This window comes from Narcine bancroftii, unplaced genomic scaffold (assembly GCF_036971445.1).
Source record: "Narcine bancroftii isolate sNarBan1 unplaced genomic scaffold, sNarBan1.hap1 Scaffold_630, whole genome shotgun sequence".
NCBI lineage: Eukaryota > Metazoa > Chordata > Chondrichthyes > Torpediniformes > Narcinidae > Narcine > Narcine bancroftii.
This window is the reverse complement of record NW_027212154.1, coordinates 1-6,703: the sequence shown is the minus strand read 5'-3', so window position 1 is coordinate 6,703 and position 6,703 is coordinate 1. Positions and strand designations below refer to the sequence as shown.

At 40.7% G+C, this 6,703-nt stretch overlaps 1 long non-coding RNA gene across 1 annotated transcript; it reads left to right on the top strand.

The window, feature by feature from the left end:
• Positions 1 to 726: 726 nt before the first annotated feature.
• LOC138751052 (uncharacterized) lies at positions 727 to 6,621 on the top strand. Its single transcript, XR_011349682.1, has 3 exons — positions 727 to 863; positions 5,417 to 5,561; positions 6,539 to 6,621. It is a non-coding gene; the product is annotated as an uncharacterized lncRNA (long non-coding RNA).
• The last annotated feature ends 82 nt before the right edge of the window (positions 6,622 to 6,703 follow it).

Below are 6,703 nucleotides of genomic sequence, written 5' to 3'. Positions count from 1 at the left end.
GTTCTTGCAGTCAAGAGCAAGAGAATTCCTGCAAACCAGCCCTTGCCCACAAACACCCCCCACCCCCCCCCCCCCCCCCCCCCATTCTGGGATCAACCCATCAGCAGCGTCCACTTCAGAGACAAACCTCAGGCACAAACATCCCAAAACCATCATCCCAAGACAAGGGGTTAATTTTTTTAATCACTCTGCATTCATTTGATGTTATTTCAAATAAAAAATTAGTTTTTAATGCATATGTGAAATTAAATAATTTTTAAAAAAATAAGATGAATGAAGAATTATTTCAGGAATTATCAATCATCCACTACTCCCTTTAACCCCAGACACCAGTACTGAATGAAAAACTAAACTTGCCAGATTGACTGAGTAAACAGAGCTAAAATTGGCCAAAAGGTGCTGATGCCATCATTGATTTAAATGCAAGTGACACTGAGGACTGCATTGGGACAGAGATGGTCCATGGACAGCCAATACGGATACTTTGGGGAACAAAGCCCGCACTGCCAGTTGGGATGAATTAGATTATGACATAAGCAAATATTAGATACCCCCCCCCTCACAGAGAGACCCAGCCTTGATTTTCATTTTTTATATTGATAGATCCCAGACATCACCAAATGTACCGAGACCCCACCGCATGTTATCAGTTAAAGGCAACGTATTCCTTTCTAATGGAACTTTTACTACCTCTATTACAGGAAACATCCTCCCTGCCTCATTTGCCATTGGAACGTTAGGCCCGCTTGTCGTCACAGGGCCAGAAAACGCTTGAGTCAGAATACTGATCATCGTTCGAGGAGTGACGAAGGAATTTGTGAGCACGATAAGAATCCTGTTTCCCTCTGGTCTGAGATTGGATGGTGAGTCCTCAGCTACACATCCCTGCAACACACTCTCCTTCGCCAACACCTGCCTCACACTCCTATTCACCCCAACAGCTCTGTGCATTCCCCCTCATTCACCTGTGATTTCCCCCCCCCCACAAACCCCTGTTAACCTGCCTCCTCCACTAAAGAGTGGGTTAACACACAAACCCCTTGCAGACGGGGCCAGATTTGATTCAGAGTCATTGACTTAACAGGACCATAACACCACCTGTGGCATAAATATTTCCAAACCAATGCTCTAGGGCACTGGGAGAGCAAACAGCTCAAATTCTGCATTTGAGAAGTTTGAACTGCTGCACAACCATCAGGATCAAAGAAAACCCTAGTTTGCTTAGTTTTCAGCTGTCATAGACCACAAAAGGCTTCCAAACCAAAATTGAAAGGACTAGCCCCAAAAACAAACAAATCTCTCATAAAGCTCTAACACTCCCCTATCTAGAAGTATCATCTCCTCAAACATCTCAATGCCACAGGTGAGAAAACTGTTTTAACTCCCATCTCCAAATTAAAAAGGTGCTATTCCCTTAATTGCAGCTCTCTTGAAGGGTGGAGATGGGCCTTGTTTAAAGGGCCAGCCACAATTTACTGAGATATTTCACACCTGAATTAATTGTCCTCCTGATTCCAGCTCAGGGTTTAAAACAGGAGAGTTTCCCCACTCTCGTCACTTGCAGGTTTCAGGCAGAGATGAGGTGATGCTGCCATCAGAGGAAGGTAGGAAGCCTGGTTTTACTGTGGCTGCTTTTTCTGGGGTGGTTCTTTGAGTTGTTGGGGTGAAAGGAATCCGGTGTTTGTGGAAGCCCCTGTTTGTGGGTAGTTTGCAAACTGGTGGTTCGTGGGTATTGAGCCAGAGAAATGTGTTGCTTTAATGTGTGTGGTTTACGGTGCCTGCAACTTTAGCTCTTGTCTTGGGATGATGGTTTTGGGATGTTTGTGCCTGAGGTTTGGCTCTGAAGTTGTCGGACTCTGGCTTTCCCTTACTCTTAATTTAGTCTGTATGTGGTCTGAGTCCAGCGTGTTCTTTGAATGAAGTGATAGGAGAAGGTATTCGGTTCAACAGTCAATTTATTACACAGCACAAGAATAAAACTTAACAGAGCTCTGGGTCAGTCGTTAGTTCATAGGTCACCTGCACAGTGAGCTATTCCCCAAGACTGACCCCTATTGTCCAGTTGGCTCAGTTTATATAGATCAACCTTATCATACAGAACAAAAGTTGGCTTCCTTTGCTAGATCTTTTTGCATAAGGGTAATCACAAGTCATCTCCTGTTTTGCAGATACCTGGGGTGTAGCGCTCCCATCTTGATCCTCCAGGCCAGACTATCCTGTTGTTTTGATCAGAAATTAATTCATCACCCGATATTTCTAATCACCTTTCTGTTCTTGTCTGGCCAATTTCTGCTGTTCTCTTTAACACCTCCTCATGCCTTAATCTTCCTCCTAGACTGGTTTTCCATTCCCTTGGTTTCTTGCAGGCCATTCTTTGTTCTGGTCTGGCCTGTGTCTCCTGTGCTACTCACCACCTCCTTCAGTTGGAGCTTTCCTCCTAAATCGTTTTATGAATTTTCTCTCCCTGTATTTGGGAGCAGACAATTTTGCTCAGCCAACTTCGCTCCATGCTGTGATTGCCACTTAATCACATTCCTCTTTTTCCCTGAACCATGCAGTACATATCAACTTATTAATTAATCATTTCTTTCATAATGTTTTAACCCCTAGATTCCAACAAAGTGTAGGCTGCTGATGGTTTGATCCCAGAATTGGGGTGGGGAGGGGGGCGGGGGATGTTATTTGTGGGCAAGGGCTGAGTTGGAGGCTGCAGGGAATTCTTTTGCTCTTGACTGTAAGAAGCATTTCATTTAATTTTTGCTGATGTAACCATCTTACCTTACGTGTGTGTAATATTGCAGGACAGTCGGTCGAATTTTGACCTTGGCATGTTTAACAGAAAATGACAGTGACCCAGGTTCAAATCTGTCCCTTGTGTCAGGATTTCCCCCCATCACCTTTTACAAAATGGCAAGGTGAACAGGGGCATTTGTGTGGGTCAGGGTTTTTTTTTAAATTAATTTTTAAGAGTTAGTTATATTCTTGTTAATTTTACAAGAATATAATTCAAATCCCGATACATGTGGTTGATTAATACAAATTGAGATCTACCCAGACCCACCCTCTCCACATCCCATATGAGGGACCAGAGATCTTCAACAGATGTTTTATTTAACCATAATATTGTGAATATTTCAAACCTTCACTTCAACCCACCTTTAGGAAATGTGGGGTCCAAAGATAGAATGTTCATCTTGTGAACGATACATTATTTTCCTGTGGTGAACAGTTCCGAACCTCAGCCAGTTTGCAAGATATGGCCACGCACTTTCTAGCTGTACAATTTGCAGCAATTTAAACCTGGTAAATATTCAGTTTTAATTTAAATTTAATTCCTTAACGTCTCTTTCTAATGGATCCTGTGGGAATTTTTTAAAAAATACTTATTTCAGCCAAGCTGCCCAACTTGAGGACATTGCCAAGTCAAATGCAGAAAAGTACAAATGACTTGTTAACATTTGAAACAAATCCGATTCCATGTATTTTCTTTTGAGGTGTCTGGTGAATAAAATTGTATTGAACCAGTCTATCTCATTTATAATGATCAGTCCATTTTCTATGTTCAAATCTCCATCCCATCTTTGCCTCAGTTTATGAATTCCTAATTTCTCAGCTTTTGCAGTCATTTCTACATTACTGAATAAATTTATATTCCCATGACCTGTTTCAGATGGTCAGGGCTTGTTATGACCTGTTACTGTTCTATCTGCCACTGTATTTTACATTTTGCATATCCTCTTCCTAAAGACAAGGAAAGGACTTCTTGTTGGTCATCTAATCTCATGTACCAGTTAGGGTGAGGGAACACAAAAAAAATCAACAGGAGTCTGGAAGAGTTGCTCACAGTTCACGTTAGTAATCATTCTCTGCCTGCCTGATTTCTGGTTTCCAATTTACCCAAATGTCTGAATTTCATAGCAGTCTTAAATTCTTCACTTCAAAGCAGAAACAATGCCATTCAGGGTCTGAGTGGTGCTGGGGGCTTATTGCAGCCTTTGGATCAGGTCTAACAATTTGCACCATTGTTTTGAAGATCAGGCAGGCATTTGGATATGTATGGCTCAGTAAAGGAGGTGAGAATTGATCCCTGTCTGGAATGTGCTTTTTAGCTCTCTTTCCCAGCTTTCTGGCAAAGTCTGTGTGATGGTTTCTTCATAATTCCCAGAACAAGATATTCTACAGCTAATATTCCACACACTTCACCAAATGGGGGTAGTTGTGTGAAAAAGAAGTTCCTGTCTGTGTGGATGGACAGTTTAAGGGTGAAAAAATGACCTGATGTCCACATATAGTAACTCAACCAAATTCTGTAAGGACACAAATGCTGGAGAAGCTCATCTGATCAAGCAGTGAACCTTTATAGAGTACAGATACTCGTAGCCCTGTTAAAAGGCTCAAGCCTGAAACACTGGTTGTGTATCTTTTTTTAAACTTTATTTATGAACATATAAAATACATAGTAAATAAAATAAACCAACTTCCCAAAAAAAACTATATTCCATCCCCCCTCCCCATAATTACCCCCCCCCCCCAAACTCCCTCGACTGAGGGAGAGAAAAATCATATCAATTCGTTGCGGCTGAATGAAAACACCAAACCTAATTTTCCACGTCATCGCAATGCATTTACTGGCCACTGCTAATACTAACTGAATAAACTCAATTTGAGGTTTATCCATTCTTAATCCCGTTGTTCAAGTTGTAATATACCGCATTAGAAAAAGCAGTGGATCGAACATAAAAAGAGTTTCTTTAAAGTAGTTTCAAATAAATCCTCAAAGGCTTAACTTTATCACACAACCAGACAGACAAAAAAAAGTATTAATTTGAATCCCACAATGAAAACATTAGTCTGAATTACTAAATCCTTATCTTTTTTTTTCCTGGAGTTAAATACAACTGATGTAAAAAAAAATTATAATTCACCCAATTATATCGCACATTCATCAATTTAATCCACCATCTTCACACATAGTAAGTAGTCCGTTCTTCTTGGGTTAATTCTAAAGAAGAATCTCCCATTTAATCTAAAGTTGGTTTAGCCATTTTCTGTTGTCACAAACATTTCTGAAATAGATCCCTTTTTTTGCCCCATTTACAATTTTCAATTTTAGTTAACTTGGGTATCTTCAATTCCCGCCCAAATCCACCTGTGACAGCACTTGCATGGAATGACACCCGTTTACCATGTCCCTCTGTTCAACCTCACTCCTCAGTGCCCGACCGTTCACCGTGTCTATCTTTTCTTGGTTTGCCCTTCAAAATGTGACACCTCACACTTGTCTGCATTAAATTCCATCTGCCCTTTCTCCAGCTGGTCCAGATCCTTCTGCAAGATGTCCTGGCTGTCCACAACTCCTCCGTTCTTGGTGTCAACTGCCAACTTGCTAATCCAATTCACCACATTATTGTTCCAGCACCTATCCCTGAGGCACATCTCTCATCACAGGCCTCCAGTCTGAAGAGCAATTGGTCTCACCAACTCGCTGGCTTCTCCTGCACAGCCGTTGTTTCACATCCAAAATACAGAGGACATAAGGATGGATGTTAAAATTCTCAAAGGTACATTAGTTAAAATGGTGTCAAATCACAAGGAACAGAAGTTGGCCATTCAGCCCACTGTGTCTGCTATCCCCTGATCTAAACAGTTCTCTCCTCTCATTCCAAGTTATGGCTTTTTCCCCTGATCCCTTGATACCCTGACTCATTAAACATCTATTAATTCCGCCCCCCCCCCCCCACCACTTAAACTCTCTCAACAATCCAGCAACAAATTCCATGACCTTCTGGTGAAATAAATTTCTCATCTGCTTTAAATAGGTACCTTCCAATTCTAAGACAATGTCTTTTTATCCAAGGGAAACATTATTCACATCTTCTGTCCAATCCTTTCAGCATTGGAAAGGTTTCTGAAATCTCCTCTCCTTCTTCTATACTCCAATGAAGAGTGGAGATATATCATCCTGGTAAATCTCTGCTCTCTCTCCAACATCAGCACATCCTTTTTAAGATAAACTTCGCAGTTCTCCAAATGAGGTCTCTCCCATGCCCCATCAACACCTCCCTACCCTAGAAACAAAGGCCAACATAGAATTTGCTTTCTTTTCCTGCCGATCCAACCTGGTGGTTCCCCATTCACTATGTTTTCCTGAACGAGAACCCCCCAAGTCCCTTGACACTTGAAATAATTACATGTAATTTCTGTAACAAATTTGAAATTTTTGGAAAGATTTGGGAATCCTATTTATAAACTGTAGGAATTAAGTTGTAATCGCCCAACCTGAACCTTCTGACTCCTAAAATCAAGAAAATTTGTTAGATTTTATTTGATAGTTTTTTAGTAATTTTTTTATAAATACTTTCCAGATGTTATCTTTCTTTTCTATTGGGTTGTTGGGCAGGGGGAATTAAAAAAAATACTATGTATTAATTTTTCATTATCTTTGAATGAGAAATTTACGTACGCATTTAATGCATGTGAAATTAAAATTTTCAAAGAGAAGCTTAACATAACGTAATACATTTTGCTTATTTTCAAGAGTTGTGGAGAGTGAGGAGGGTTTTCATGGAGTAGAAAAGGATTTGGACTGTTTGGAAAGATGGCAGATGGAGTTTAATGTAGGTAAGTGTGAGGGGCTTTATTTTGGTAAGAATAACCAAGACGTATGCAGTGAAGGGGAGGGCATTGAAGAACAGAGGGATCT